General features: G+C 43.2%; 1 pseudogene across 1 annotated transcript; it reads left to right on the forward strand.

The window, feature by feature from the left end:
* The first annotated feature begins 12,371 nt into the window (after positions 1-12,371).
* LOC146684900 (uncharacterized) lies at positions 12,372-14,583 on the forward strand (annotated as a pseudogene). Its single transcript, XR_014917222.1, has 3 exons — positions 12,372-12,986; positions 13,231-13,344; positions 13,578-14,583. The product of XR_014917222.1 is annotated as an uncharacterized LOC146684900 (transcript).
* The last annotated feature ends 9,835 nt before the right edge of the window (positions 14,584-24,418 follow it).

Below are 24,418 nucleotides of genomic sequence, written 5' to 3' on the forward strand. Positions count from 1 at the left end.
TCGTAACACTTCCCACATTGAAAAAGACGTCAGCGCGAACTATCGCATGTCCGCCATTTCCTGCCCGAAACCAGAAGTGACGTCATTTTCGCAGAAAATGTAGTTTTTTACTTGTAGGCCTTAAAAGCCTATACTGGTCATGTTTGACTTTTCTGAATAGTTTCTGGGATGCTTAGAACTTCAATTGCACTGCTGGAAATAGTTTATTTTGATGCACCTGCTGTTTTCTTTGCAAATTTGCATCACAGGATTGTTTTTCGTTTTTTCTGCAGTATATAAAAATTGCTGTATCTCCAAAATAAAACTATCAAGACACTCAAAATAAATTTCCTGTTGTTGTAAACTATTTTTTACAATTTTTTTGTATTTAAAGTTTTGAGGGATAAACCTCTTAAATTTCTCCAAGTAGAAATATATGTAAAAAAAACAAAAACGATTTTACATTTTTTTGTAGTTTTTTGCACTTTTTTGCAATTAATGTAGTTACTATGGACATAATGCATACATATTATTAAAATATGGCCTATAACAGTTGTATTGATGTATAGCAACTTGAAATGCTCCCACAAATGGCACTACAACATGTAAAAAAATAATATAAGCTCTGGTGGACTTGGTTCTATGGTAGGTCTTAAAGGGTTAAATAAATATCGTCAAATAATCGAGATCTCAATTTCAGTGAAAATAATCGTGATGATCATTTTTGCCATAATCGAGCAGCCCTATGTGTAATGTTGTCGATTATATGTATTAATTAGAGAAGCCAAATTTTGTTTTATAACTATTTATTTCTATCATATATGGGAAATGGACTTGTTCTTAAATAGCACTCTTCTACTCTGCTCTTCATATAACACGCCTCATTCACTCATGCAGTTATTTCTATACCTAAGTGCTTTTTAGGAAACATTACACAATGAAATTTGTGTTTAGTCTAGAAGAAATAGTACAAGTGTCATGGTCCGAGGTCAGTGACACACTGCTTTGCATTTTTGAATTATTACATAGTTTTTGAGTTCATGATTTATCACTGCTAGTCTCCTAGTTTCTGTGTTGTGTGTACTCTGTGACTTCCTGTCCCATGTTTCAGGTCTCTATGTCTCCTCAGTCATTGTGTTAAGCTTATGTGTCTTGAGTTCAGCCTATGCGTTCCTGTTTTACTTTGATAGTCCTGGTCCTTTATCAGTGCAGTCTGCCTTACTTCCTGTGTCTCATTATGTCAGATTAATGGTAAATGGACTAGTTCTTATATAGCGCTTTTCCACTCTTCTGAGCACTCAAAGCGCTTTACACAACTTGTGCATTCACCCATTCACACCCATTCGCACAAGCACAACTGACATTCACACACATTCATACTCCGATGAATGCATCGGAGAGCAATTTCGGGTTAGTATCTTGCCCAAGGATATTTGGCATGCAGACTAGGGGAAGCCGGGAATCGAACCACCAACCTTCCGATCAGTAGATGACCTGCTCTACCACCTGAGCTACAGCCGTGTCTCCCTCCTGTTCCCACACTAGATTTTGTTAGTGTTTTCAGTTCCTCCCTTAGTTGTTGCTTTGTAGTGTTTTTTGTTCTTCCTTTAAATAAACACCCACTTACAGTTTAACCTCCATCTACACCTCTGTTTTTCTGCACTTGGGTCCACTCTCCATCATCTCCACACGCTTTACCTCACAAACTGTGACAGTATGATCCAGCCACAACATGGACCCAGCAGACTTCGAGCTGTTTGAGTGGCTGGAGGCAGCTTTAGCCCAGCTGGAGGAAGAGCTCCGCTGGAAGCCATGGCGCGTCCCTGACTATGGGCGCATTTTCCACGGGACTTGGCTGGCTCTCAGAGATCCCAGGAGCTGCCGAAAGCCCCCACCATTTGCTCCGCCTGCACCTAAGCCTCGGCCACTTCAGGCGGTAATCCTCAGCATTTCTTCAGATGCACAAGCACCAGCCTCGGCGTTGCCGTTCTGCACACCGGAGGCTCAGCTGTTCACCCCGCTGGCTTCAGGAAGCGGTGCTCACACCGCCGTCATACTAACCCTGCTGAGCAACCTACGGCCGTGGGTGACAATGACTGTTTTCTTTTTTCCAGACACCTCCCAAACCCACACACAAATAACTATACTCTCAATCCAGAAACCTTTGAAATATCTTTCTTGGATGAAGAGTTTGACTGGGAGAACTGTTTTGTTCTGTTCCTCTCCAGAAGGTAAAACACAATCATTTTTCAAAGACTGTTAACTTAAACTCAAAGACCCGTTAAATTAAAGTCTGTAAGCCATGTTCCTGAGTCAAAGACTGTGAGTTCAGGTTCTGTCAATTCAAAGACTGATAGTTCCAAAGACTGCCCACCCAATGGCGTGTCCAGCGGGGTGGCCTGGGGGGGCACAGGCCACCCCCCCAACCAGACTGGCCACCCCAGGTGCCACCCCAAAGGTAAAACAATAAAATTCAATCAAATATCAAATGTACGATTATTATGTTTTCACGGTGAAGCTCAGATATCCGAGTGTAAGTGAATGCAGCATCGGCTTCTGCGCTATGTGCATCGTTAGCAAAGGTAGGAGAGCCAAGCACGACGGCACTGAAGGAAACAATTTTTCGGTGAAAGAAAATGAGGACAGAATAAATGTCCCGGTAAGTAATATTAAGTTTGTTGAGTTTAGTAAACTTCGGTGAAATTAGAATACCAAGGAAAAAATAACACTTAAAGAATTATTGCAGCTGTGGAATATTTCAGACAGTATGCTACTGAGGGCAGCTAACATAAGAGTTATGAGTTATAAGATATAATCTAAGTCGTAACATTGCTGTATGGAGCTGCAGATTTGGTTGCAGGTTAACATAGCTGGCCTGGCCATCGGGCATACCGGGCATATGCCCGGTGACTTATTTTTTTATTTTTTTTGTAACGGCATGAACAATGAGAGGTGGTGGATTGGCCAGATGCAGGTCGATGTGTAAAAATAACTCAGTTGTTTGGTGGTGGCTATGACGGGGCTTCCACAGAGGCCAGCAGGTGGATGAGGGAAGGGGAGGCAGGAGGAGAGCCCCGAGGCGGCCACCAGTCCGAGTGTCAGGTGAACTGAACTTCAGGTAAGAAGTTATGACCTGCAGTCTATCTGGGTCAGATATAAACTAAGTTTAGGTGGATTTTATTTTCGTTGTGCTGACTTTTTACCGTCAGTTGCAATAACTCGTACTGCGTTCTAGCCAGCTTGATGGAGTTTTTAGGTGGGTGGGTTCTATGATGTTACTGATAGTGAACTTTATTTTATTCATAAGGTTAGTTAGTAGAGTTGCCAACGGCTCCTTAAAAAAATGGAATGGTCCCTCATTCAGTGAAAATATTACACGTTTCGTATTGAGCTGAGAAGAGATGCAGTTTGTCCCGGACTTTAGCTATAATGGAAAAAGACACAAAGCTGGATTTATTCTGTCGTTACGCTGCACAGCTGCCTCTTCTTCTCTCATTCTCTCCCCCTGCCTCTCCTGTTGCTACTTCAATCATGAAACTGATCAATGATCAGCTGATCAGCTTTTCTCTCTCATTTATTTATTGCCCACTTTGCGCCAGAAAGAGGAAACCAGCAGATGTCGCGCTAAACAACAGCAGCACGTTTAAGCTTGATCAGCTGTTGTCAGAATTTATTTAATATTAATTTCTAGTATCAGCTGATGTTTGCTGGAGCCACAGCTGTAAAGCTGCTGGTCATTATGTCGGTTTGGATATGTGGTGAGAGGGAAACATGAAGATGAAACCAGGAGATGTCCTTACTGAATCATCAGAGCTGAACAGGTGATGGAGAAACAGGTTTACCTTTTAGGTGACATGAATGAGTTGAAGTTATGAACTGTTTCTGAGAGACAAATAACACCAGGATCCTTTTCTAAGCAGCTGACAGCTGTTAACTGTGCAGGGGTGGATCTAGGAAATTTTTGCCAGGGGGCCAGGTAGGGCATTAACAGGGAAAGGGGGCACAAAGAAATACTTTTCTTTCTTATTCTCATTTAAAATACCTCGCTTTTATTAAATAATTATCTAAATCTTACAACCAAAGATTTTATCTGACGTAAAATGTATAGAAATCATACATATACCAACAAGACAGTGTACATCACTGTCACAACAGCATTTGTTTTCATTCAAAGGCTTTATGGCTTTAATACCTGTTGGGCCGGTCTCTAGTCAAAATGCCCGATTTTCTGTCCCGGTCCAGCCCTGCAGGTTAATACTGGCAGTGTCACCATGCCAGCTGACTGTATTTCATCATCAGGCAGTGTTGTTCTTGATCAATATTACCAAAGTTTACCATAAGGCAGCATAGAAAGTATTTACTTGCTTTCAGGTTTTATTCAAATATTAGTCTTTTCAGTTGTTTCCCCACTTTTTCCCTGTTTCAAAATCAAACACCAATTTGTGAAAAGATTATCTTCTTTTTTTAACAGGCAGATAAAGTTTTGCATTGGCTAATTTGTCAATTGTTTGTTACAAATGTTCGTATTTCAATATTAAAAAATGTTTTTGCCCAAAACATATGTGCACTATATGTCAGTAAAAATACTATGCAAATATTGCTGTCCTTGAATGCTGAGTAAACACTGACAAAGCACTGATTGTATCTCTTGTACTTTATCAACGCAGTATCTAAAAACTTTGCACCGTAGTGGTTAAAATCTCATTCTAATAAGAGTTAAAAGCGCATTCGGTTATTAGGTTTACAGGATTATTGAATTATGGTTAATGGTTGGTAGAATTTTTTTAAAACATTATCTGCCAATTACATCTGCCACCCTTCTCCAAATCTGTGCCCCTACCTGGCCCCCCAACAAAAATTTTCTAGACACGCCACTGTGCCCACCGTGGTGAAAGAAGTTGAAAGCCAATTTCTGATGAATCAGATTTTCTGAGCCTGCTCCTCTGCCTCTCCATGGTCCTGTTCCCAGGGTGGCTGTGGTCCAGCCATCCCCTGCACCCCTATCAGTTTCCCGGGTGAGGAGGCCTGGGGCTTGGTTGGTCCTTGCTCTGGTTTTCAGGCCAGCTGAGGCTCTACTAGTCTCTGCACCTGTACCAGCTCGTCAGGTGGGAACAGCAGCTGCCTAGCTGTTGCCTGTCCCGGCTGGTTCAGGGCGGCCGTGAACCAGCTCTCTCTTGCACCTGTACCTGTAGCTCTCTCCTGCACCTGTGGGAGTGACTGATGTCCGGTCTGCCCCAAAACCCACACCAGTCCCTGAGGTGAGGCCAGCCAGGACACAGCTGACCTCCGCACGCATACCTGCTCCTAGGGTGGGAGCGGCTAGTGTCTGGTAGGTGCCTGTACCCGTTCCTGTCTCAGTTGGAGGTGAGCCTGTTCAGCAGTTTCCCCTCACTTTAATCACCAATTCAACCACCATTGCAACCTCTACTTCAGTCACTAGCTCAGTCATCAGCTCTGTTACAGCCTCAGTCACCTGCTCAGCCACCTGTCCAGCCAGGGGTCTCTGCACCTGCTGGTCCTGTGTCGCCTCAGCCAGGGATCTGCACACCTACCGTCTGTTACCACTGGGGGCCTTGGTGAGCTTCTCCGGCACTCCGCGGCTTCCATGCAGCCATCTGTTTACGCTGGTGGCTCTGGAGAGTCAATCCAGCTGTCCATGTTTTCGATGCTGTCTTCTGTCTCTGCTGAAGACTCTGGAGAGTCTGTCCAGACATCAGCTCCACCTGATGCACCTTAGAACACACATCAACACTACAATGAGCGGGTGGAGGGAGGTTTGGAGTCTTCTCTCACCCCCATTCTCTGCGACCTGCTGGAGCGGGGGGGCTAGGAGGAGGAGTTGGCCGTCCGACTGCAGTCTGGAGTGTGGGGCCTCCCTGCTGCTGCGGAGTCGGGGCGGTCTGCCTCCCCCCACCGCAGGGAAACGGGTAACACCACCTAGGTCTGGGTGCAGTTCCCCCCTCCAGGGGCAAGGGTACCTAGACCCGGTTCGTAGAGTACGCTTGGGGAGTGTGATCGTATGTACAGTGTCTCTTTATGTCTGTCTCCATGTTGGTTGAGTGTGGAGTAAGTGCATATGAGAGCATGAGGGTGGGAATGGATGTTTGTATATGTGTGTGCCTGTATGTCTGTGTCTATATGTCAGGTTATATGTCCCCAGAGAGGCGCCACCTCTCTGGGGACATCTCAGGCCCTCCAAGGTTTGGAGGCCTATCTCCCCCTACCACCACTTCCCCTGCCAGTGGCGGACTCCCTCAGACATCGGTGCGTTGGTGGTTCTTTGTGTCCGGGGATGGGCGTCCAGGTACACACTGGCTCACTCCTTGGCGGCCGCTTATCGGGGCCTGGAGCCTGGGGCTCGCTCGGGCCACTTCGGAGGTGGGGTGCCCCCGGCCTCTCGGCCTGGGGCTCGGTCACTCAGGCACGGCTGGCTGCCGGCGGAGCTCACGGGCGCGTCACTGCAACTCCCCCTGGCTTCTGCTCCGCGGCTGCTGAGTGAGCCCTCATCTGGGACTCTCCTCAGCTCTTTCTGGGACAGTGGCGCGGCTGCCCCTCTGTTGGTCTTCCTTGGTCTCTTGTGTTCTGGGGGCCTCTGGATGTCTGGAGTTTTGATCTCCTCCATACCTGCTTCATGCCCTGGAGGACGGGGCTGTGCCCCCCCCCCACACCCTCTAGCAGATCATTACATGAAGGAACCTTTAAAAACAAACAAACAAGCGCGTCATATTCCCATATATCATTGTGATGTTGTTTATTCTATTACTCTTGTTCTCTTCTGCTTGTTTTCTTTTTTCTTAGCAGGTGATCCAGGTGATTGATATATGCATTTTTTTTCTTTTTATTTTTTTTCTGCCCGTTCTGTTGGTTTTTGTTTTTTGCCCTTCTCCCCCGTCCCTCTTCTCAGCTGTTTTTCTTTCCCTCTTTCTTTCTCCCCTTCTTTCCCCCAGTCAAGTCTGTCCCGTATTCAGTAAGTGAAAATAAAATAAACAATAAAAGGTGAATCAAATGGACCATTACGGCAAGGCTGGGATGGTCAATTTGGTAAAGTAAATCCGTTGGGCATCTTTCTTTGCCTTTAGACAACAATTCTGATGGCAAAAGAGCCAAACGGGACAGGCAAGAAAGGAAAAAGAAAAAAAAAGAAAAAGGAAAAAAAAAAGACATCAGCTCCACCAGCTATTCAACCGTCAGATCAATTGTTTGCGGCGGCCACGCCACCTTTGGATCAACTGTGTGCGGCAGCCATGCCACCGTCAATTCCACCACCTGCAACAGCCATGGTGCCGGCGTCCATGCCCTTGTCTGGCCTTGCCTCGTCTGGTCCTACCTCCTCTCCTGCAGCTGTCATGCTGCCATCTGGTCCTGTGCTTTCACGGCCATGTCCACGTCCAGCACCACACCATCGCCGGCCACTTTCCAGGCCATTGGCTGAGGATCTTGGCCATCATGGGTGGCTTCTTGAACTGTTTCTACGCCACCACTGCTTTCTGCGCGGTCAACCTCTGGATTTGCTTCACCCACGCCACTGCCGCTTTGCACATGGCTGGCCTCCAGAACTTCTCCGTTGCCACCGCTGTCTCCGCAGTCGGCCTCCAGAACTATATCTGCACTGGTGCTTTCCACACCCTAAAAAATTATTCAGGGGCTTAGTAAATATCATTATAATTCTAAGTTAGATGACCTTGATTAAATCTTTGAAAATCACAAAAGTGTTATCTTGAGTTGAAAATACTGAAAAGAATGCTTAAATTTTCAACACCAGTTTTTGGTTGAACTGAGCTCTTTTGTTCAAGTTTATTTAAAAGAAAAAATTCTGTATTTGAAACACAGGGTGCATTATTTAAATCTACTCAATATATCTCATAGAAAGTACTCAAAATAACTGAGACACTGGTATTCATACTTATCATTGTCTTTAACTTTAATTATTAATGGTTCAAAATCAATATAATTTTGTCCCCCAATACTAACTTAAAACTTTGAGTAAGACTAATGACCTTTGGCATGTACCGCGCGCGAGGAGCATGGCCTCATGGGAGATTTTCTGCCCGTTGAACGAGACAGACACACATCCACTGCAGACTTGGTAACGTTTTCAGGTAAGTGACCAATTCTTGCATTAGCTGTCTTTATCCACACCGTTCTTTTATAACATGTTCTGAAGAAAGCGTTTGTCATGGTGGCTCACTTTTCGCAGCGTGTTTGTGCACGTTAATTTAAGTTTTCAACCCGTCTTCCAGTCAAGGTGGCGGGAAACCGCGCCCTTTTATCCTTTTACGAGTCGCTATCTGCGTTCCGGGTAATTTGAAGGGAATGTCCCGGTACCAGCGACCTGACCGTTTAATCGGGGGCATTTTAGGAACCACGTGAAAGCAGGTGTGCTCAGACATTTCTAGAAAATGGCCCTGTTGAGTCGCGGTGCGGGAGCTGCGGTAGTCATGCGGCCTGACTCACTCTGTCAGGTTGTTCAGGTGATGAACAGACGTCATCAATGGCTTTGGTAACTAAGAAGATCTGCCCGCGGAACAGTTCATAGCAGCAACCATGCTGCTTAGCTTTCTTGTTCTATGTGGGGTCTTTCAGAGCATATAAGACGCTGCTTTCAGCTTTGTCCCGAACAGGGCCAGTTTTTGAGAGAACGCTGAGAGGACCGCCCGGGTCAGCAGATTACCTCATCCAGGGCCGGTCCAAAGTACTATGGGGGCTTAAGTAAATTTAGACTCGGGGCCCTACTTCCTTTCAGATCCCAGAAAATAATGAAAAAAAAAAAAAGCTTTGGTCCTTTGGGTCAAGCCAAAAGTACCATCATTTCCAGTATAGTTACTCCCAATTTACATAAATAAATGTTTATTTCAATCCAAGTTAAAATTTCTTATAAGAGATTGATGTTATGGCAGATTACTCAGTGACATGTTTTGTAATGATAAAGTTTTGATTTGTATTTTTTCAGCACCATCTTCACCACCAGGAGAAAAAAATCTGCATCAACTACAAAGTAAAGCAGGTAATTTTACTCAGAGGACTTGATGTGTTAAATTTTGGAATGATATGATATTGTTTTATACAAGCTGAGTAGTGGATGGTGATACCACCTAAATATTTATACTGGTTTTGTGGTGGGTCATACAAATGCCAAATCTAAATTTTGAGAATTTTTCAGTTCAGTAAATATATTGATGATTTCATGGTCTGTCATCTAGTGTCACCATACTATCTTTTTATTTATACAGCGTGGTGATGTGATTCAGATTATTTCAATGTGGTTAAGTATTGTACTTTGTTCCATGTTGACTTATTTGTAAGTTGTATCCTCCACCTGAATTGGTAGTGAGTATTGGTTATTCAATCAGTTAATCATACAAAAACTGTGTAAATATGGTTATACACCATTCTGTCATCTTCATACTGTGAGACATATTTTCTCACAATGTTTTAGGTCACAGGTGATGAGATGGCAGTGTAAACTCTGCAAACATGAGGAGTCATCAAAAGTGTCACTACTCAAACATTATCGAGTGAAACATGGTACATTTGGTCATGGCTATTCCATACCCTGTCTTCATTTGAATTGTCCTTGCTCTTTTAAGACATGGGGTGCCTTAGGCTCACACTTGCCTAGGTCTCACAGTTCGCATGAAACGGAAGAGTGTGAGGTCCTTCCAACTATTAGATGTAAAATCTGTGATTCTTTTTACCTGGATCCTTCTGGGAAAATGACCTAATACATCCCAGAGTACTTGGTGACACTTAGCCCTTAACACCATATCGTGTTGAAGGCAAGAAAATGGTGTCAATAAAACGTCACATTGTTTGTTAGTGTAAGGGGAAAGACTCAGATACCCCCTTTCTTTTTCTTTTTTCTTGTGGTTTTTATTCTGCAGATGGACTCCGTTGCCTTGAAAGTAATTTTTGGACAACAGAGTGAGAAGCTTGTGCTCTCTTCTGGAATACCCAGGACTGTTGAGGAGTTGCATGAGACAGTGAGAGAGACATTTGGGCTAGTTGAGGATTTCACATTGCACTATTATGATGACTCATTTGGAGATTTCTTTACACTTCATTCTCCCAACCAAATCAAAGATAGGGGTACAGTCAAAGCTGTGGTCATTCCATCAGTAGTGCTTACATTGATTCCTCAGTGTGAAAATCCCTCAGATGTAAGTTCACTGAATGAAAGTTCAAGCTCTTCAACCTATAAAACCACAGAGGACCAAACAGATGGATCATCTCTGTCTTCAGACAACACTGTCATACTCTCCCCTCTTCAAAGTCCTCTGAAGACTACATGGCCAGATGAAATTGTCATTCCACTTTTCTCTGTGGCAACAGAGACTGTACTGAAAAATGCCAATGAAGTCTTTGTTCAAAATGGCACTGTGCTGAACAATACTTCAGTCAAGTCAGATATAATGGAAAAATTAGCTGATTATATGTACAGCTACACAGCCTACCCTACTGGCCTTCAGTTTGGAGAAGTGGCAGAGGCTCTGGTCAAAAAGCACCCATGTCTGACAGAGCCAGGCCGTCGTAATGGCTGGATGGGATGGATGTATAGTCTTAAATACAAGATGGGAAATTACAGGTCAAAGTTACGAAGTCTTGGAGTTCCAGAGGTTACTTGCAACTCACTGAAGAACAAGCACCCTGATGACAAGGCTCCAGCGAAGAACATAAAGAAGGCGCGGAAAGGAGAAGTGCTGTTTCTGCCACACTATCCAGGACAAGATGGTAAAGAACAGCAAGAGCTGGAGCGACAACAACTGATTGAGGAGTATAAGAAGAAAAACAGCACAGCCGTCAAGGATTTAATGTGCAAAACCTTTGCACATAGAAGACATGATATTATCAGCCAACAGCTGAGTGTCAGCGACATCAAGGACAGATGGCCGGCGTTGTTTGACGTCTCCCAAGTAAGTGAACATTTAAAGGGATATCCACTTGTAAATAAAATTTGGTCTGTTAGATCCCCCATCATAAGATAAGTGAGGAAAAACATGTTGCTACCATCCTAGTGATTTTGATGATCTTGCAGCAGCCAGGTTGCTTTAATTTGTCATAAGACTCTAGAATCGCTAGGAGTTTGAATCAAAATGAGGAATCTGAATCAAAACCAGAATGGTTCTAATCGAAACCATTCCCAAGCCTAGGGAACAATAAATGCTAGTAATTTCCGTTCACTTAACTTGTTTTAGGCTAAGCTAATGTAACCTGACTGAAGAATGACTGGGCTGATTGCAAAGTGCCTTTGTCTCACTTATCTAACTCTGGAGCACATAACGACAGACTAGATTTTACTGAAGAGTAAAGAGTGAAGAGTAATTTAATATTTTTATGAAACGTTGGCTACGTATTGTAACCCCAGATTCTATGAGTATAGGCGCAGCCCTTTAAGTGGGTATTCCCCTTGTGAGCGCAGCACTGAAGTATTTTAGTCCACGCCCACCTGCTGTGTGGGCCTCACCCTGGTCCTAGTATAAGTTACGGTGAGACCAGGAAATCGGCTCTACCGTTTTTCTTCAGCCAGCCAGAAGATGTCCAGCGAGACCATCCGTCTGTGTCCATCCTGCTACATCATGTCGTATGACCAACATGCCGTCTGCGTGGGCTGCCTCGGTCCTCACCATGCGGACCTCGCCCTCACACCTTAATCCTATTGCTGCTCCTGTTAGCTCCTCCCGCCAGAGGAAAAGCAGCGGAGGTCAGCCTTTTTCAAGGCTGATACTGAGGAGGCGTTCCCGCTAAGAGAGAGGTACTCGCTGGAAGAAGCCATCGAGTTCTTCGATGGTGGGCCGGAATTGGATGATTCCACCCACCGTGAGGAAAACGGCAGTGGTGGCAGCTCCACTGCCTCCGAGCTGGGCAGCCTGGCGACAGAAGGGAGGCGGATGAGCGGACGCTCATCCACCCCTGGCCTTCACATGTCGGCGAGGACGCCGCTCCCAGTTGTTGGTGCGCTGCTCCTGGATCTGCCTGGCATCATCCAGGAGGCAGCTGGTGAGAAGGGACTTCCCGTCCCTCAGCCTGCTCCACCCCCATCGGATGATCTGGAGGGAAGGTATGGCTCTGCTCACTCTCGTTGCCCAGATCCCATCTGGCCTCAGTTCCCGGCGGTGATGACCTACCTCTCTGAGGTAGCAGCAGAGCCAGCGAAGATTAGAGCGCCGGTCTCTACCTAGGGCTTCACAGAGGGCTTCACAGACCGGAGTTTTCCGCCTGTTCCCCCTCTAGAGCCGAGCCTTGCTTCAGTTTTCGGCACCAAAATGACCAAGGTTGTTGGACAGCGACCGGCCCATCCCGCCAAACTTGACCAGCTGATAGCAAGGTTCACTGATCACGCACATCAATGCACTGTTCTGTCAGCTGCAGTGACTAACAACACTGCCTCGCTAGCGTTTGTCATCTCCAGGAAGGTGGAGGAAGCAGAGCTGCCAGAGGAGCTGAAAGGCTTTCTCTGTAAAGCCGCTGACGCGATTCTGAAAATGTGCGCCACTTCAGCGGTGTGTTCCTCTCGCATCGCTGCCTGGCAGACGATGGTTCAGAGGGCAACCTGGCTCCGCCTCTTCCCTCCAAGATTATACAATCTCACAGGGAAATAGTGCAAGCAATTCATAACATAAAATTTAGAAGCTTAGTGGAAGATAATACTTTATGTTAAGGCTTTAGTCTGCATACTGAACAACTCCACTTATATGGATTTATGTCTGGATGAGTAAATTAATCTTTTGCATGTTAGAAAATAAGGTCCAGGTTGCAAAAAATGGTAGTTCCACTTAAAGATTTTTTTTTTTGATTGAATCAGAATTTTGGCCTTCAGATTTTTTGTCCTTGGTTTTTTGTCCTCTCCCATCCAGGTCAGTGCAGAGTTTCATAGGATCACGACCCTGAACCTTGAACCAAAGTTCATGTCATCGTTGGACTTGTATTCATCCAAACTCCTGTCCTTGTTTCAAGCCAAGAAAGGTGCTGCTGGACAACGCGACAGGGCACAGTTAAACCTTCTGCTTCAGGTAAGGAAGATTGCATTTTCTAACCACAAAAACGTTCCAACACAGCATTGAAGAGGCCCTTCCACTAAAAACGGCTTTTCTTAGGTTTCTGTTCAATATTTTAGCTCCACAGGTGTTCTTACCTTGATGGTGGGTGTGAAAACAGGTCAACAACAGAAAAAAAATAGTTATGTTTAAGCTAGAAATGGTAAGTCATGTTTTAAATGTGCAAATTTTGCCTCAGTTGAGACTTCCTGTTTTACAGAGTGGAAATTCCATCGAGAAAAAAACGAGAAGTCATCATCAGATGTCTCATTGACCATCTGGGAGAGGATCCAAGTGCCTTAATCAAAACCTTTGAGGTTGGTGCACTAAATCTGTTTTAGGAATATTAGTAGTTTATTTTAGCTTGTGAGATCATAGAAAAGTTTTAAGATACTGTTCTAAAGAAAAAAAAAACACTTCAAAGCATACAAAAGAATAGCATTTGCTCAAAGATTTTGGAGCACAGTGTCCACATATTATGAGTACCGGTGATGTCATACAAATGAAACTTTTTGTTTCAATGTTTGGAAATATGTGAGCTTAAAACAGTTGTTTCTCTTTTTAAAGGACTGTCTTTGTTGAAGAGGCTTTGGCTGAGGAGGTGATGAAGATTTACCTGCTGCAGAATCAAGACAGGTCAGGCGAACCTACTGATGTGGGTATTGTTATTGAAGGCGTTACTGTTCTGGGCAAACTTGGGAATCTGAGCAAAGCCTGTTGCTATCTTTTGGGACTGTGCTATGCTCTGGATCTGAAATACCCCAAGAATTTCAAATGCACATTTGAAGCATTTCAAAAAGTGTTCATGGAGCTGGATCCAGGAAACCTTTCTGTCAAGGTTCAAAGACTGAAAAATGACCTCTGTTCATTGTAGACAAAATTTCACAGGGCTGTTCTTAAAGTGTTAGACTTGTTAAGTGACATGTAATGCTCATCAAAAGGTTCAGTTGCGGCATTACATTGTGTTGACATTCCTGTTCATAAATAATGTTTGTACCATAAACTGTGTTTTTGTATTAACTTTCCAGATTCACATTAAGGTGTAAATGGGAGAGTATCTTCTGTATGATTTTTTTTTATTTTTTATTTTTAAGCGCAATCCTTTTTGAAACCTTTTTATTTAAATTCTGGATGTTTTTTGGTCACTCTTTAGTTATAATCTTCCCAATTTTTTGGAATCAAAATAAGATGTTCAAAAACTATGTCACAGTGCAAATGTTTTTTTTTTTTTTTTTTTTCAGGATTTATGTTTTTTTGGGATCTTAATTTTATTTTTGTCATTTGACCTTTTCTGAAAAGGTAAAGCACTGCGTTCACTTGAGCCACTTTTATTCTTTGTATGGCAGGTACATTTTTCGTGTTGTTAGCATGAATATGCCAGTTTTACAGAGTTTTATCAAGCATGCCAATTTGGATGCAATTTTATTATATAAGGCTGTTGTGACTGAAATTTTATCCAAGTTTTATCCATTGAATGTAGAACAGATTTCAGCTCACTGTGTTCAGAGAAGGAATCTGCAAAATGTGTGATTCACAAAAAAGCTGTTTAAAATAAATCATTGTGAACAATGTTGAACTGACGTGGTTCTTTTTTCGTGTGTGTGTGTGTGTGTGTGTGTGTGTGTGTGTGTATATATAATAAACACTTAATTGTAATTAACGTTTTTGCTTAAGTTAACTTAAAAATATTAAGTAAATTGAACCATTATTTAAAAACAAATAATTGTAATGGTGTAGGTTAAATGTGCCAAGCATTTCAGCATTTCCTAATTAATATTTTATGTAGTTTGAACTTTTGGTTACTGTTGTTTTAACTTACATTTTCAATTGTATTTACTCAATTTTGTATGTTACTGTAACATCTTTAATTGTTCATAACAACTTATTCCATTTTAGTTGGATTTACTCAATTAATAAGGTGTATTTAAGAGGTGTGATTGTTTTTGCATTTACTCATTATTTTTGAGTGTAAAAGTGTTGCACCAAAATATTTAAGTAATTATCAGTTTTAGTTCTTAGAGTGCATGCAGCGGCCTCCTGAACTGTGTTTGTGCTGTCGGCCTGTGGGTCGGCCGCCCTGAACCGTTTATAATTTTTTTGTTGATGATCTGATGATGATCAAAACCATTAAACCATTCAAAAATATTGCTACTGTTCAATTCAAATCTCAGTGTTGTGCAAATTAATAATGTTACAAATTTGGTTTTCAAAGGCAACAAACGGACAAAATACACATAAAATTACATTTGGTGTAAGTGTATCCACAATAACCAAGACCTGTTAAACTAGTACATCCACTCAAATTTGACTAACATTTATTATGGTTGGGTGGTGCTCAGACAAGGACCACGTACATAAAAATACATATACATAAATGCTGTTACCTATGAGTCAATTGTAACTTTGCAAAGATAAACAATTGCTACTTATCTTTGTTGTGACCTAACATGGTATAGTTACAAAGTAAAAAGATCACTCAAAGTGAAATATGTGATAATATCCTATTATGTTTTTAAAGGCAGTGTGTGTGTAAACCAGCATATTAAACAGATTAAATATGCTGATTTTATTTCCTCTATGACGTTACATCATATTTCTTTCTTCTTCTTTGTGCAATTCTCTGACTGTAAACCTGTAAACTCTAGACTCACTGTGAGACCTAGTTTCCAGTCATTGAGTAAATGGCTGTATAATTAGAGTGACAGAAGGTTTTATCACATAGTCCCTGTGCAGGCTGTGACAGCAGGCTACTGTGGGCCACAGAGAGGCACAGGCCCTTTGATGAGCAGTTGGAGGATGGGGACCAGCAAACTCTGTGGCAGTGTGGGAGGATCAGTGATTCTTGATGAGGTAGTTCAATCGCTTTTGCTACTGAGAAAAAGAACTGAGTCACAGGAATAAACTCACATCTGACAGGAGACGGACAAAAGGGGAATATAATGACTAAACTGCAGAATGAAAGTCCAAAATATCTGCAGAACTAAAACATTTGTGAAATTTGTAAAGATATTGTTACATTTATATTATTTTTTTTTTTGTGACTCGATGAGAATGTAACATTTGTATATAAACATACTGACTTTAAATGATAATCCATGAGTTATTTTTCTGGGAATTTGCATCAAAAACATTATAATTCAAATATAATACATATAATCATCCAAATAATTGCAACGCATCTGTACTTACACCAAGCTTTAATGGTTGGGAATCTGGGCTGCTGACCCTGGGCAGTATACTAATCATCTATAATCTCAGGTCAACTACAATGTTCAGGCCCAGAATCACACAGTTTCAGTTTGTAAACGAGTCCAAATGTCTCATCAGATCTCAGATTCTTAAAAGTGATTGGCAGTTGATGCTACAACCAAAACTTCCCAGCTCACAATTAACACCACCCCTGCTTAAGAACAGAAAACATATTTATTAAAAAGATGAAGGATGATAGCACAACAAGAAATAATTGCACAAAATATGAGACATCATATAAGTACAGTACTCTGCCTTACAGAAACCTGGTTGCAGCAAGATGATTATGTTAGTTTAAATGAATCAACACCCCCGAGTCATTCTAACTATCAGAAACCTCGAAGTACTGGCTGAGGGGGCAGTGTGGCAGCAATTTTTCATACCAGCCTATTAATCAACCAAAGACCCAAACAGACTTATGCTTAGTCTTGTCCACCCCAGCTGTAAAACTCAGAAACCAGTCTTATTCGTTATATCATCTAAAATTAAAAAAAAAAAAAAAATTAATCTACTCTAATTCAATCTAAAATTAGAATGCAATAGATTTTTCTAGCGTTTATTGGACATAGATTATGTTGATAGACAGGAGAAAGTGGAGAGGGAGAGAGAGAAAGGGAGAGCCTACTGTTCCATATGGACGCCTGCTCACTTTCTCAATACTGAAATTCAGTTTCATGTATATATAGTGTTCCACATTAATCCAAATAAGTGCTCTGAATCCTTTTGTAGATGGCCCCCAAGTGGTAAGATTGGGTTCTAGATTTGGTCAAATGCAGCAGTGAGATACAACAATCTAACTATAAAATCAGTCTGTTGTCTGAAGCTATATGGTCTGTGCATTGTCTGTAGCTTTCACCTATGCTGTTCCAAGTGGAGGAGTTCAAGTATCTCGGGGTCTTGTTCGCGAGTGATGGGAGAAGGGAGCCGGAGATCGACAGACGGATTGGGGCTGCAGCTGCAGTAATGCGGACGCTGCACCGGTCCGTCGTGGTGAAGAGGGAGCTGAGTGTAAAAGCGAAGCTCTCAATTTACCGGTCGATCTACGTCCCTACCCTCACCTATGGCCACGAGCTGTGGGTAGTGACCGAAAGAACGAGATCGCGGATACAAGCGGCAGAAATGAGCTTCCTCCGAAGGGTGGCTGGCCTCTCCCTTAGAGATAGGGTGAGAAGTTCGGCCATCCGGGAGGGGCTCAGAGTAGAGCAGCTGCTGCTCCACATCGAAAGGAGCCAGCTGAGGTGGTTCGGGCATCTGACAAGGATGCCCCCTGGGCGCCTCCTGGGTGAGGTGTTCCAGGCATGTCCCACCGGGAGGAGGCCCCGGGGCAGACCCAGGACACGCTGGAGAGATTATACCTCTCGGCTGGCCTGGGAACGCCTTGGTATTCCCCCGGATAAGCTGGAGGAGGTGGCTGGGGAGAGGGAGGTCTGGGCCTCTTTGCTTAGGCTGCTGCCCCCGCGACCCGGCCCCGGACAAAGCGGATGAAAATGGATGGATGGATGGATGGATGGTAATCATAGCAAAGATAAATCATGTAAATCACATTTACAGCAATAAAAAAGGATTCATAAATAAACAGTGTGGTAAAGAAAGGAAAGCAAAAGCCTTATAGGTTAATTGATTGCTAAAATGAGCAAGAATTAGCAAACATTAGAAGATTAGCTGGGTTACATGCTGGTTAGCACTGCTGTCTCACAACAGTCAGTTCAAATCCACCTTCTGGCCGGGGACTTCTTGTGTGGAGAACATTTTGCATGTCGTGCCCCATCTCTCCACATACTCCTCCCACAATCAAAGATATTCAGTTAGAGGGTTTGGGCTATTTGTTGATTCTAAATTGCCGATAGTTCTAAATCGTTGTCTGTCTCTTTGGATTAGCTGTTTGACAGACTGCCAACCGGTCCAGGGTGTACCTGGCTTTCGACCTATGACAGCTGGGAGAGCCGACTTTTTTGTAATTTGTTTAAGTGGTCTTGAGCAATAGTTTCCAAAATATAGGAAAAAACGCTAAAGATAACACAATTTTTTAAGGCATAAAAAGTATTTTTCTACCAACAAGTTGGTTTCCAAAGAGCTATTAACTGAAAATTGTCATATCTCACCATGGTGTGTAGTGTGTCTTTCAGAAAACTGAGCGATTTAGTCAAGTAGAGGACAAAAGATGTTTCAGATCTAAAAAAAAACTGCCAACAGTAGAAGAAGAGTATCTGGAAGTCTTGCTTATGAAATAGGAAAAAACAGACGTGACACTGGACCTGAGGGATATATCTGACCATCTACTGTTTGCTGAAGTGATCATATCACATCAGTGGAACTGTAGGTGGCCAAAGATTAATTTCCACACAGTACATTAATGATCAGCACAATCTTCAGCATCTCATACATGTAGAATCCATGGGCTGCGGTGGTCCTCACTGGGCTCTCGTACTCTGGGGGGGGGGGGGCTCTGGATGTCTTGGATCTCCTCCATGCCTGCTTCATGTTCTGGTGGGGCAGGGCTCCCCACACCCACTATTAGACAGTTACAGTTATGAATGCATATCATGCATTATTAGTACTGTATGCTACTCAGTGGCATTCAACGTGTATTATTTATTGTTATTTATGCTTATGTTGGTTGATGCTTTTGTTTCCTTGCTGTGTCATATTCTTTTTGCTTGTTTTTCTCAACAGTTGGTAAAACAGATTATCAGTGTCTTCTGTCTCTCTGTCACTCTTCCTCTATTTATCTTTCCCATCTCCTTCAATTAACTCTTTTCCCAACTTCTTTTTCCTTCTTCAGTCTCTTTCCCATCTCCCGGTCCTGTCCGTTCTGCCTGTAATAACGAATAAGCTAATAAACTATGACAATCAAGTGTACTAGTATAGCAAAAGGTCCACTTGGGAAAATAAATCTGCTGGCTGTTTTTCTTGGCCGTCAGACTTTAATTCTGATTGCTCCAGTTTGGATAATAAATAAATAAATCTCAGAGCAGGCAAAAAAAAAAAGAAAAAGAAAAGAATTACAGTAAAATAATTTAACATCCAAAATAAAATCAGGATGTTTGCAGAAGCCATTGCGCTCTTTAACAGCACTTGCAAAAATACTTTTAAAAAAGCAGTTTTCATAGTGGGGCTGATAATTCTGTCCTCAGCTAATGTAATATATCATTCTATATAACTAATTCATCTCTGTGTGATAAATTCTTTACCGCTAAAACAACTTTGAGACCCCTCGTCTTCTCAATTGTCAGTGAGTTTGGTAGACTGGAAACCTAACCATGCTGAGATAAGCAACTTGGGGCTTGATGGGTAAAAAACTATGAGTAGTTTCTACCTAGAATGCACTGTGTAAAAGTAGTTCCCTGTAAATATAATTCATATTTACATGATTCATATCTGTCTGAAGCTCCTATGGGTAAAACAGCTTTCATAGTACAGACCTTGTTTCATACTTAATGACCATCTGAATAATAAGTTATTCCACTGTGCTGATTTGCACACACTGTATTATAAGCATTAAGTAAGCCCTCTTAGGATCAGTAACAAATCATATTCCTTACTGCCCAATTGGCTGGATAATTGAGATTCACGTGCAGTCGGGTGGTCCCCCCCCTCCACACACAATATGAACTCTATTTTAAAGAAAGGCACACATAAAAGTCCCATTCTATTAAATCAAATGAACATGATATGGTACAGATAAATAGAGGGTCATACTTTCACATCTTAGTTCCTGTAGTATTACAATAATGATTCATTCTGAAATGAATAGGATACAATTGATTTCATAGATCAGTCAGCTCTGCCCACTCTCCCATCAACAGCTGCTTCTAGAGCACACGAGATGAAATTAAGTTGAAAATTTTATTGATTTTGTATTTGTCTTCTGGTTGAGCAAACATCCTCCTGGAAATCAAGAGCCTCAGTTTACCAGTTCAGAAAACTGCAACCATGTTTCCTCTGCATTGATCAGTTCTACATACAGGGAGTGCAGAATTATTAGGCAAGTTGTATTTTTGAGGAATAATTTTATTATTGAACAACAACCATGTTCTCAATGAACCCAAAAAACTCATTAATATCAAAGCTGAATGTTTTTGGAAGTAGTTTTTAGTTTGTTTTTAGTTTTAGCTATTTTAGGGGGATATCTGTGTGTGCAGGTGACTATTACTGTGCATAATTATTAGGCAACAACAAAAAACAAATATATACCCATTTCAATTATTTCTTTTTACCAGTGAAACCAATATAACATCTACACATTCACAAATATACATTTCTGACATTCAAAAACAAAAGAAAAACAAATCAGTGACCAATATAGCCACCTTTCTTTGCAAGGACACTCAAAAGCCTGCCATCCATGGATTCTGTCAGTGTTTTGATCTGTTCACCATCAACATTGCGTGCAGCAGCAACCACAGCCTCCCAGACACTGTTCAGAGAGGTGTACTGTTTTCCCTCCTTGTAAATCTCACATTTGATGATGGACCACAGGTTCTCAATGGGGTTCAGATCAGGTGAACAAGGAGGCCATGTCATTAGTTTTTCTTCTTTTATACCCTTTCTTGCCAGCCACGCTGTGGAGTACTTGGACGCGTGTGATGGAGCATTGTCCTGCATGGAAATCATGTTTTTCTTGAAGGATGCAGACTTCTTCCTGTACCACTGCTTGAAGAAGGTGTCTTCCAGAAACTGGCAGTAGGACTGGGAGTTGAGCTTGACTCCATCCTCAACCCGAAAAGGCCCCACAAGCTCATCTTTGATGATACCAGCCCAAACCAGTACTCCATCTTCACCTTGCTGGCGTCTGAGTCGGACTGGAGCTCTCTGCCCTTTACCAATCCAGCCACGGGCCCATCCATCTGGCCCATCAAGACTCACTCTCATTTCATCAGTCCATAAAACCTTAGAAAAATCAGTCTTGAGATATTTCTTGGCCCAGTCTTGACGTTTCAGCTTGTGTGTCTTGTTCAGTGGTGGTCGTCTTTCAGCCTTTCTTACCTTGGCCATGTCTCTGAGTATTGCACACCTTGTGCTTTTGGGCACTCCAGTGATGTTGCAGCTCTGAAATTTGGCCAAACTGGTGGCAAGTGGCATCTTGGCAGCTGCACGCTTGACTTTTCTCAGTTCATGGGCAGTTATTTTGCGCCTTGGTTTTTCCACACGCTTCTTGCGACCCTGTTGACTATTTTGAATGAAACGCTTGATTGTTCGATGATCACGCTTCAGAAGCTTTGCAATTTTGAGACTGCTGCATCCCTCTGCAAGATATCTCACTATTTTTGACTTTTCTGAGCCTGTCAAGTCCCTCTTTTGACCCATTTTGCCAAAGGAAAGGACGTAGCCTAATAATTATGCACACCTGATATAGGGTGTTGATGTCATTAGACCACACCCCTTCTCATTACAGAGATGCATGTCACCTAATATGCTTAATTGGTAGTAGGCTTTCGAGCCTATACAGCTTGGAGTAAGACAACATGCATGAAGAGGATGATGTGGACAAAATACTCATTTGCCTAATAATTCTGCACTCCCTGTACAGTATACTGAAAGCTCAGTGAATGAATGGCACGAGTCACTGTCGTCTTTAGCCTGTTAGTGAGTGATTTTAGTAACATGTAATACTGAAACATCCTTCAGCTTATGAAATCAGCTCTTAATAAGAATCACAACAAGCTCCTTCCTGTTTTGTACCAACAAAGTATTGTGATGATCATGAGGATATCCTAAGCAGCAAAACTGCATGGCACATTTACTTTTTAAAATATTTGTTAGGTTTTCATTCTATTTTGTTTTAATTTCAGAATCAGAATAATCAGAATCAAAATACTTAATCCCTAAGGAAATTCTGTCGTTCTCATTCCTTACTTTCATTTCAATGCCTCATTATGGGATGCGCCTCCCTGCGTATTCCTCAGAAGCTTTTTTCTCATTCTGCCAATCCTGATTAGGTGGTGATCGTGATGACCATGCATGACCAGGCAGAGCCACCCACCCTTTAATAGCTTGCGCTATTACATAGTTGTTATTCAAAAACCTGTTGTCTTCTCTATATGGACTAGTCTCACCAGGTCTGCTTGTGTTGCCTTGGGCTGGAACATGCCCAGCTCGCAACCAAGGCCTCCGGTTCATGTGCACATCGTGCCCGGTTCACCATGAAGAATCTCTGACGATGGCTAGTGCACCAAGCTAGCCTGTCAGGAACAGACCCCTTCTTGCCCACAGCCAACACCGTGGCCAATGGTGGTGTCACAGAAGCTGAACAGCGGGCTGGCAGCAGCTGGGGCTCTCAGCTGGACCTAGCAGGGGTGGCTCCACCAATGCAAGACATATTGGAGTTGGATTACGAGGATGATGATGAGGATGCCTCAGAAATCCTCTTATCCGACGACAAGTATGAAGATGAAATGTCAGACTAGCGCCCCTACGACTGCTCTTCAGGAGCAGAGGGAGCAGACCAACCTCTCATGGTCCTAGCATGGATATGCAAAATGTGTGCAAATGCACTTAATATCCTGTGGCATAACGGAGTAACTGAGACCACTAGATGATGTTATGAGGGGAAGAAATTGCCCCAGTCTACCAGAGCGGCGAAGCAATTACTCCCAGTCTTTCCAGAGCTGCTGGAAGAGGTAACCGTCTCTTAGAAGGACCGCCCGTTTAGCAGCAGAAGCCCCATACAGGGCACTTCTTCTTTTGAGGGCATGGAGAAGCAAGGCCTACTCAGTAAGTCCCCCATGGAGCTGGTAGTTGCAGTCCACCTCTATCAGCAGCTGCCTACAGCCTCCTCCAGGAGCCCCACACTCCCGTCAAAGGTAGACCGCTTTCAGTCCGCCATGACTGAAAGGCCCTACAAAGTGGTGGCTTTGTAATGCACTGAATGTTTCCTCCATCCTAGCTGCTACCAGGCAGAGCTATGTGAAGCCATGAAGACTAGGCCCAATCCAAATGTGCGGGGCGAGAATACTGTGATCACGGACATTTGCCTCCACATGCGGTACTGCATAGTCCAAGCCACAGGGAAATCTATGGGGAAGATAGTGTTGCAGAAGCGAGCCAGATAGCTCAACCTGACAAACCTGTCAGAGAGGGAGAAGGAGGACATTTTGGACATGCCGATCGTGCCTGACTGCATTTTTGGGACTGCTCTGGCTTCCATGCAGCAGAAATGTGAGGCGAGGAAGAGAGAGGATGAGGCTCTCAAGCTCTGCCTCCCCCGGAAAATCGAGCCAACACCTCTTGCACCTTTGCACAGGCAGTTGCCCGGCCTCCCATTCAGTTCAGTTCAGTTCAACGGATGAAGCTCCAGCCACCCCATGGCCAATGTTGTAAAAAGCCTAACACCCTGGGCATGCTCAGTGTTAACCAGATGTTTCAGCCATAGTCTGCCACTAGTGTTGGGGGCAGGCAGGGCAGGGGAGACACAAGAGGCTGCTTCTTCTCTATCCCGGAGGAGAGTGAGATGGGCAACGCTCACAACTTCAGCCTGGGAAGACAATATCATGGGGCTACAGGCTTCAGTTCGCCGTGACTCCACCTCCTTTTCAGGGCGTATCACATTCCAGAGCACAGGGAGTCTGCTCGTATTCTAGAGCAATATGTATAGTCAGATCAGAGTCGAAGTGGCTTTTACTCTTGGTATTTTCTGGTCCCTAAACGGGGGTGAAACGGTCTTCGCTCCATCCTGGAAATGCGGGCTCTGCATGGATTTCTCAGAAAATACAAATTCAGGATGCTCACACATGCATCTCTGATATGTTTAGTGCGCCAAGGCGACTGGTTCACTTCAGTCCACCTGAAGGATGCATATATCCACATTCCCATTTACCCTCCACACAGGAGGTATCTGAGGTTAGTTTTTCGGGGCTTTTGTTACAAATACACAGTGCTGCCTTTCGGTCTGTCGCTGAGCCCCAAAGTATTTGTTCGCTGGACAGGAGTGGCAATAGAGCAGAAGTCTATTGTGGCTATGGAGGCGAGGCTTCCACACAGACTTCTGTTGTCATGAAGCATCTGGCTGACCTGGGCTTCATAATAAACACTGAGAAGAGTGTGTTGTCTTCAGTACAACATATATCATTCCTCAGGTTATCTCTGGACTCGATCACATTTACAGCCCGCTTGTCAGAGGAGAGAGTGAAAATGTGCAGAGCTTGCCTCGGCCTTTTTCG

Source organism: Copadichromis virginalis, linkage group LG20 (assembly GCF_057382275.1).
Source record: "Copadichromis virginalis isolate Kocher_CV1m ecotype Utaka linkage group LG20, C_Virginalis_male_GT1.1, whole genome shotgun sequence".
Taxonomy (NCBI): Eukaryota; Metazoa; Chordata; class Actinopteri; order Cichliformes; family Cichlidae; genus Copadichromis; species Copadichromis virginalis.